Raw genomic sequence first — 9,192 nt, forward strand, 5'->3', positions numbered from 1 at the left:
AACCAATCCACTTTTGCAGCAGGTTCTCTACACAAGCTGATCATCCTACTGCATGACAGAAGAATACATATCTTTGGAATGTATGGACCACGTTCATGGTCCAACGATGTGCTGTGACATCTGTGGTAAGGATATATTATCCAAGTCCATGCAGGAATGCAAGTATTTGGTGTTTTTTCTTATCTGCAATCCTCTGGATTTGAAAGCATGTATGACTAGCCAGTAAATGGTAATCGCACTATAATCTGGTCATGTGCCTATGTATTTTGTAAAACATTCTCATTCCTAGGGTACACATCTAGTCAGATGACTTTTGTGCTGCAGACACACATAACCATGTCAGATGTAGTTTTGTCATAGTGTCCAGTGAGATTTTTATACCAAATTATCAGACAGTTGTGTAACTGAAAAAAAAGATCCTAAAAGATAATACTTGTTATTTAAGACTACTTATGCAAATGCTTTCAGATACTTTCATATGGGATGAGTCATCCTTCACCTTTCTGATCTGGTGCATTGTTTTGCGTTAAAGTACAATTCAATGGGCCTGCAACTCGCCATAATCAGGAAATATTGCTGGTGGGGTTTTTTTTTAATTTTCTAACTCCTTGTTAGTGGCATTTCAGAGTCCCTGCCGTAGGCAGGGAGATTTGTCCTGGAGGCAGGGGGAAAAAAGAATTGCCCCTGCTAGTATGGAACTCAAGTTTATAGATAATCCTGGGGGTGTAGCCAACCCATGTACGTGCTGGAGAGGAATTGCTTGTTAATCATTGCAATAATGTACTCTGCTCCTAATTCCCTGTTGTGGACTGACAAAACTGCATTTTCTGACTGAAATTTGAAAGGAATGCTGTCAGCCTAGGTATTTGTGTAATCCAAGGGAAGAACTAGGAGGGCTGAGTGGAATCCTTGAGACGGGCAGAGTACACAAGACTGATTTGAATTTGACAGGCTCAACATCTATAACCATGCTTTCAATGGTATTTAGTAGAGCAAGAGGAAGCAAATTAGATAAGTTTACCCAGAAGTCATACACTTGATCCTTTTGCTGCCACTGATGTATGCCTGTAAAGCAGACTCCTTTGGGAGTTCATATTCCACAGGTATCGGCAATTTTGCATTGGTAGCATAGAATAGACAGTCTGTTTCCAGTTTTCTAAGCCATTTACTTAAAAGTGCAACTGAAGCTCACTCATTTTTAATTTTGGATAGTGTAGAGGGATTAGAACACCTGTTGGGTATTTATTGCTATCTGACTGTTAGGGAGAGTCATCTCTAAATGTAATGGTGACTTATCACTGAAAGTTGGGGAAAAAAATGCTGACTTTTGGGTGGTCACCAGATGGGAAATCTTCCTATGGGGACTCCAGTTCTGGTGACTTCTCTCCATTTTGGAGGAGTTTTCTCTTCCTTTTGTGTTCAGGCAGGATGTAAAGGAAAATATCCTTAATAGGACACATGACAAAAAATACGAATAGGTGTTATAACCCCCTTTTAATATTTTCAAAACTGAAAAAAAGATTTTTTGACTTCTGTTCAACTTCTTACACAGGTGCAAAGATGGGGGTAACAGCTTGAAAGTGTTCTTAAAATATTTTCAGAAATAGGTCCATGGTGCTTGTGAGAGTGGAAAGATAGAGGTACTCACAAATCACTTCACACAAAAAAAGTGGTGTCTTTTGTTTTTTGTGCAGACAATCCCTAATCTAAATTTGTCCCACCCCTTCCTGTTTAAGACATTTGGCATAACCTGTCAGTCGCTGGATAAAGTGCGCTCTGTGTATCTGGTAGATTCTGACACGTTGCGCTATCAACGTAGCGGGATGTTCTAGTTCTACCTTTGCAATAGCCACCTCCATTTCTGGCTTGATGAGCTCCCTAGTTCTGCAGCTACAATAACCATTCTCTCCTGCCATGCTGTGCTAATCTCTAATTCTGCAGCTGCAACACCGATCTTCTGCCTTAATATGCTGGGCACTCTAATTCTGCCTTGGCTGCTGGGCTCTGTAGCTTGCCCCGCTCTAGAGACATCACCCTGCATGTAGCTTATAGGCTTCACTTCCCCGGATTCACCACCACAGAGGTGCCGATGAGTATGATGACATCTGGATCTCAGCCCTGGTGTCCTGCGAAAGCTCCTCCGCTGCCTGAAGGCAGAGATTTGGGTGCTGGTTTCCCAGAGAGGTCCGGTGCACGAACTGCCAGTACATCCGGACGAAAGTCACACACCAATACATTGCACAGCATGTTGACCAGGTAGAGGAAGGAGCTGCAGCCGGCATAGATGTAGGTGGACATGTTGGGGGCCCAAGTCAAAGAAGCACCAGCTCCAGGGGTACTGGCAGTAATTTATGAATAATTTTATAATATAATTTTTTTTTCTCTTATCGAACTAGTTTGGGGGCAGCATTTTTTGGCGCCCCCATGGAAAGTGCCACCCTAGGCAAATGCCTAGTTTGCCTTGCATTAGATACACCCCTGCTGATGCCTCTATTCTATCCCAGACTATGGCCCCACTCTGCAATGCTTTCCCTTGGGAGGTAAAACCTGTTAGAACATAGTTCTCTACATCAGTAGTTCTCCATCCTGTGTAACCTTAAGACCCACATTTGAGCTTGGTCATTAAGTCGCACTGCAACACACGGCGTTGTGGTATCGCAATCAAACTGAGTGGGAGGTGTTTGGGGTGCCATTCAAAAGACCCACCCAGTCTCCATACCTTACGAGAACTGAAGTTGATCCTCAGCCTGGCGTTCAGTGTGGGCTGCTGGGCTTGACAGAGCTCCATCCATAGGTGCAATGCTTGTATAGCTCCCTTTGCATGCCCTGTAGAGGTGCAGGGAGCCAGAATGTGACATCACTCTGGTCCAGGCAGCTGTACAGGACACCTGAGGGAGCTGTATGTATAGATGTTGCTCCCTCACGGCCATATCCCCAGCTCATCCAACCTTAAGCTGCCACTTGGCACCAGCCGTTATATTTTGAATGGCTGTTTGGCGCAAGAAATGACAGTGCTGCGCTAGGGGGAGGCTGAGGAACTTCTCACCTAGGAAAGTGGAAGGCACAAGGACAAAATTAAGGTGAACAGTAATAACAAATATATATATATATATTTCTTACCTTTTTAGTTAGTTTGTTGCAGCAGGCGACATGGCTGATTCCAAGTTTTTTTTCTGAGCACCCTCGCAGAAAAAGTAAAAATTTTAACCCTAACCCAAGTAAAAAGCTTATGCGATGTGACATGGAACATGTAACGAATATAAAATAGATGTTATTCCAAGTTAGCTGCAAAAGTAGAAATATACTTTAACCTAATGCTTAACATGTCAGGAAAAAACTGTGATTAACCAGTTGCCCACTGATGACAGGATTATCCTCTCACGATCGTTCTGTTCGTTAACGACTGGTGACAGGATAATCCCGTCATTCGGTACAATGGAATTCTGGTCTGTGAAAGGAATGCAGTTACTGCTGTTGATGTGGTCCAAGGCAGACCCTCAACAGTAGATTAGGTGGTCACAGTCCTGTGATTGCAGAGCAGGGGACAGTCACACAGCTGCTCACTGTGTTTTGTAAACTGCTAGCTGCCGTGTGTGTTACAAAAGTGATACAAATTATCTCTGAGGAGAATACCGTATTCTACTCAGACATAAGTATCAATGCCCCTGTAAACAAAAAAAAATAACTCCTTAGTGCCCCCTAGTTAAAAAAAATACAATTTACAAATAAAAAAAATAGTTTAGAAAAATTAAAAAAAGTTTTAAATACTTGTAAGAAAATATAGTGCTGTTCAATATAGGGGACAAACGTACCACATTCTTAAAAAATTCCACACTAAAATTGTATTTCACTCCTTGTATTTTGTGACCTCTTACTCCCGAAATAAACTGAAATCCCAGACATATGATATACCCTATAAATCAGGACAAATAAAATAATTTATTATTAATTACTTTGTTAGCTACACTAATTATGTACTCATTATTGCCAAAGCTGAATATTTTTTATTTTTTTATATATTAAAACAAATAAGAATTTCTATATGCATATGTCACATCAAATGAAAGCCCATTTTGTCCTTTAAAAAAACAGTATATAATATGTGTAGGTGTAATGAATGAGGAAGATTGAAATTTTGGTTACACAAACTCATAGCAAAAATGGCAAAATTGCTCTGGTCCCCAGAAGCAATAACATTTTCTGCAGATGTCCCTAAGGGGTTAACTAAAACTGACCTATTCACCTCCAATACCTTTTACCCACTCATTATTGAATCCTGACTTCAGGGATCTGACTCTGCCTCTCTAGCCCTCTCTTAAAGCTCACTGTTTTCTTTTTTTTTCTCTGAGTATTGCTATGATTTCTCGACTTTCAGGACCGGTGTCACGCTTCCCTGACAACCTCCCTGCCTGGCTACCCTACTTCTGGACATAGAGGTCTTTCACTCACTCTAATGGCAACTCCCTTGATCTTGTATTCTCACACCTTGCAATGTCTCAAACCCCCTTTTTCTTCTCTCTGATCACAACCTTATAACTTTCATGCTCTCCCATCTTCATCCTTCTAGCATTCCAATTACCAAACAGTTCCCCAAACCTCTGCGACTTTAACCATTCTATTCTCTATTCTGCTATGGACTACCTCAACAACAAAATCGCTCCCGTGTCCTACCCTGCCCTGACCACATCTGTCTACAACAGCATCTTATCATCTTCCCTGGACACACTTGCTCACCTCACTACACATAGAATGAGGACCTCACCTCTACAACCTTGACAGACAGACAACACCAGAAGTATTTAAAGCAAAGCTGTGCTCTTGAGTAAGTTTGACATGAAATGTAATCCCCGCAATACTGCCCTCCTAAAATATAATTCCTCTCTCTGTGGTGCCAAACAGACTCTCAATAACACCCTCTCATCCAGTCCTTGTCAACTCTTTTCTACCACCAACTCTCTACTTTATCCCTCACCACTTTTACCAACCAACTCATTCACTGCCCAGGACATTGCCAATCATTTCAAAAACAAGATAGGTACAATTAGTGGCAGAAGGAAATCCTAATTAGACACAGATGGCAACAAATTTAATATACCATGTCTACCACCACATTCAATACTTTTCTCTTTAAACCCTGTTACTACAGAGAAGGTTGCCAATGGTTTTCAATAGCATTTTCTTTGATGACAACATCCCAATCCATCTCTCTACTCCTCATCTGACCCTTCAGTCTCCTAATGTATTAATTTACTAACTGGCATTTCAGTATGGATGTCACACCAAAACTGAGCACCCTGCCCTGACCTTTTCAAGGAAATCCGTTGCACTACTGTAATTCCTTCCCCATGCACCAGTGTGCTTGGTGTAATCCTGGACTCTGACCTCTACTTCCAGTCCCACATCCAATATCCATCCAAATCTTGTCACCTCCACCTCCATAACATTTCCAAAATACACCCCTTCTTAGCCAGGGCTGCCTAACCAGTTGCTCACAAGCTCTGTGCCTGACACTACACTGTTTCAAATACCGCCAACAGTGGTAACTCTTAACTTAGTCCATATACTGTACATTGTTTCCCCTTTTTAAGCCCTGATGAAGGAGGATGTTGGGCTTCCGAAACGTGTTGGATTCCTCATTTGATCTTCTATCTGGCCTTACAGTACAATAAAATAGTAAATGGACTATTAACTTGTGGTGTGTTGCTTCTATCTCAGATCCATTGTTTAACACTACAAACCATGGAAATTGTTGAAATACTTAGGTGTGTTGAAGCTGCCAGCATGGTAACCAGATAACCTGTAGCAGCTCTACCTCTCTACTATTTAATAACAAATCCAAAAGGACAGCCCTAGGGTCCAGCATCTATCTATCTATCTACTAGCAATAAGAACCTGACAGTGGCAGTAACTCTTTCCAAATCCAGAAAAAAGTTTTGCCTATAGTTATACTTAAAGGAGAACTATGACATGAGTGATTTCCACTCACCTCATAGTTCTAAGCCGACCTGTGACAATGAGACTGTCACAGGTCGGCTCAGTAGATCGGGAGGTGAGAGAACACATACCGGCATTCCCTCACCTCTCGATCCTGTCACGGCTCTCTGCCGTGACAAGGGGAGGGGCTGGATTCCCCCCTCCCGCTCCGATCCGCCAGTGGCATACAGTGTTAGTCATGTTCACATCTGCATGTTTTATGTGTATTACGTGTGCAGTGTGTTTTAAGTATGTTTTTCAATCGTTATAGTTAAACTCTATGTAAAGTGCTTTTTTTTTTTTTTTAGAAACTGCATTAAAATTGCTGCAAACAGAACGTTTTGCACCTCAATCGCAACACAGCTATAGGGCCTAAACTCCTGTATTTTGCTACATGGAAAGTAGAAATCCTATTCTTTCTTATGAATCAGGTTTACATCTATGCGCTTTAGTTTTGTTTGAAAGGGAATCTATATGGGTCATTCCAGGGGCGGACTGACCTTTCGGGCACTTGGGCATTGCCTGAGGGCCCGCGGCCACGAGGGGGCCATCACCGAGCCCCCGCTGCTTTTTCACCCAATGGAGGGGGCTCAGTTCAGTTCTGTGTGCCTGCCTCCTTTGCTACAATGTAGCAGAGATGGCTAGTTCTGTATACTACACTGTGTGAGGGAGGGGGAGGAGTCAGGAGCCTCTACAGCTAGAGGGATGCCGGGGATGCACCTTGTCTGTAAGGTGTGTAGAGGTCATTAGGCCAATGTAAAAGGAAGTGTCCCTGGTACAGGCTTGGACCTGGAAACTCTCAGCTCTGTACCAGGCAGCAGTGATCACCTGTCTACACCATGGCTGACGTTCTCCCACAGCTCTTCCAGCACATTAAAAGCTACCATGATATCTACGTTCAGGTACTGCATGACCTAAGTGTATATGTGTGTACAGCAGAACACTTTTCTGCTGAATAATAATGATGATGTGCAGTTGTTCTGCACTTGACTTATTCAATGACCGGCTGAGCGTGTGGTGCTTCTGTTTTTAGGCTGTGATTGACCTGAAATATTTCACATGATTTGCAGTGTTTGAGTTCAGTTGTTGTTACTATAGCTAAAGTCTAAACCCTTCTTTTTAATGTAGGAAAAAAGTTAAAAATCTCTTTTTTTTTTCTTTTCTTTTTTTCTTTTGCTGTTTGCATTTCCTTGGGGAGATTTCCCTTCACTTTCCATTCTGCAGACACAACAGGAAGTAGAGCTAGCTCACACCAGCCCCAGTGCATAACGGCGTGATTCTGTGCCCGAATGCACTGGATCACATCCTGGCCGTCTCACTGCATTCTGGTGTGGGAGGGTGCGTTTTGGTGCATTGAAGTCAATGGCACATCAATGCCTTCGTTCCAGTCCGGTGCAATCAGAAAAAATATTGCATGCACTATTTTTTTTGATCGCACCAGACCGGAAAGCAGGCATTGATGTGCCACGCGTTCCAGTGCGGGCGATCACACTACATGTTTGGCTGCGGTGGCATTGACTTCACACAATTTCATTTTTTTTAGTGTACGGTGTAAGTTTTAGATTTTTTATTTTACGTATTTTACAAAACTATTATTTGTCCTTTGCCATTACTACACAGGAAAGTTGAATCATTTGCCAGGGTGTTTTTCCTCTTGTAGTTCATTTTAAGGGCCCATACCGTGAAAACCATCCAGATCTCTATGCCCGGGAACCACAGATGTTGTGTACAGCCCGTCTGTACAAATTAATTACAGGCTGCATCTGTACACTGGTAAATGGGTAAATGCTGCTCTGAGCATATACTTACATAAAGTTATGGAAGTACATCCCATGATGCAGACTGTGTGTCCAGGAGCATACATTTGAACCTGTATGGATGCTCGGAGAAGCATTTACCAGCATACAACTGCAGGCTTTCATCGATTTGAATAGATGGGGTATACAAAACATCTGTGGCTCCTGAGATCTGGACAGTTTTTATATATTATATTCTTATCTTAAAAAGATGTAACTTATATAATTGTCACCTTTTCCATTGTAATTTGCAACTGATAAAACTGGCAAAACATCTAAGCATCACTTCCTAGTAATATGGCAGCCTGGGGGCATTCTATACACTGTGATGTACAAAGCTCTGACAATGACCATATTATCATATGTGCTTCATATATGGATATGAGATATATATATATATATCTATATGGAACAGTGTAAATCCAGTCTTTGAGAACATCTAACCAAAAATGATGGAACTCCTAATTCGGGGGATGTCTGAAATGTGACATATCCTAGTGTTGACTACTTGAAAGAAAAGTTACCAAATCACATAAGTAATAAGCACACATGGTAATACACATGCGTAGGTGTGAACGGGCCCATATAGTTCACCTTCGTCTTTCACAATAAACTGCATGGCATAAATGTGAAGCAGCCACATAGGAAATAATGGCGATGTCTGCTTCCAATGCAAGAATTTGCAAGAAAAATGCAAAAATGTTGCTGCATGAAAACCGACAAGTGTGAATAGGCCCCAAGGCCCATCCTCAGCTAAAGGGATGCAAACACTGCCTCACCTTTCCTTTTACAACACTGAAATCAATCAGCTGGTGGTAAAGACTGCAGACCTTCCCTTTCAGAAATCAGGAGGAAATGGAAAGTGAAGTGTGATTTTGTTTTTGTTTTTTCTTCCGACTAAAGCAGGAAACAAATTTTTAATGGTTCAGACAAAATTTGCTCAAATGGGTGGCGCTGTCTGTAGCCTCCTGCCCGATATCATTCGAACCAAAAATTCTGAGGAGCCAAGCTAAATATTCTCGTTCTAGTATTCTGACAGCGACAGTGGAAAACAATAGCCCTGTTCAGCATGGATAGGGGTATCTTTCGGTCAACTTGTGGGCCATCTACTAGTGTATGGCCAGTTTAAAGTAGCATAAGAATCTGTAAAAAGGTCTACTTTGATTTTTTTGTCTCTGAAATAAAAAGCAGGAATTATCTTTTTAACATGGCGATATGGATTGTACATTTAGAGGGAAATGTGAAGAAAATGCTATTTAGAGACTACTTAGAGTTGATCAAGCAATAATAGCTATCACAAGACTAGCAGCAGAAGCAGCCTTGAATCCTGTTCTCAATGTTATTAAGCATGCTAGTCATGCACAGAGAAGTGGTTAAGCTCTGTGGATGAGGGGGGGGGGGGGGGGGGGGAAAGAAAAAGCAC

This window comes from Nanorana parkeri, unplaced genomic scaffold (genome assembly GCF_000935625.1).
Source record: "Nanorana parkeri isolate BGI_ZX_2015 unplaced genomic scaffold, ASM93562v1 scaffold1939, whole genome shotgun sequence".
Taxonomy (NCBI): Eukaryota; Metazoa; Chordata; class Amphibia; order Anura; family Dicroglossidae; genus Nanorana; species Nanorana parkeri.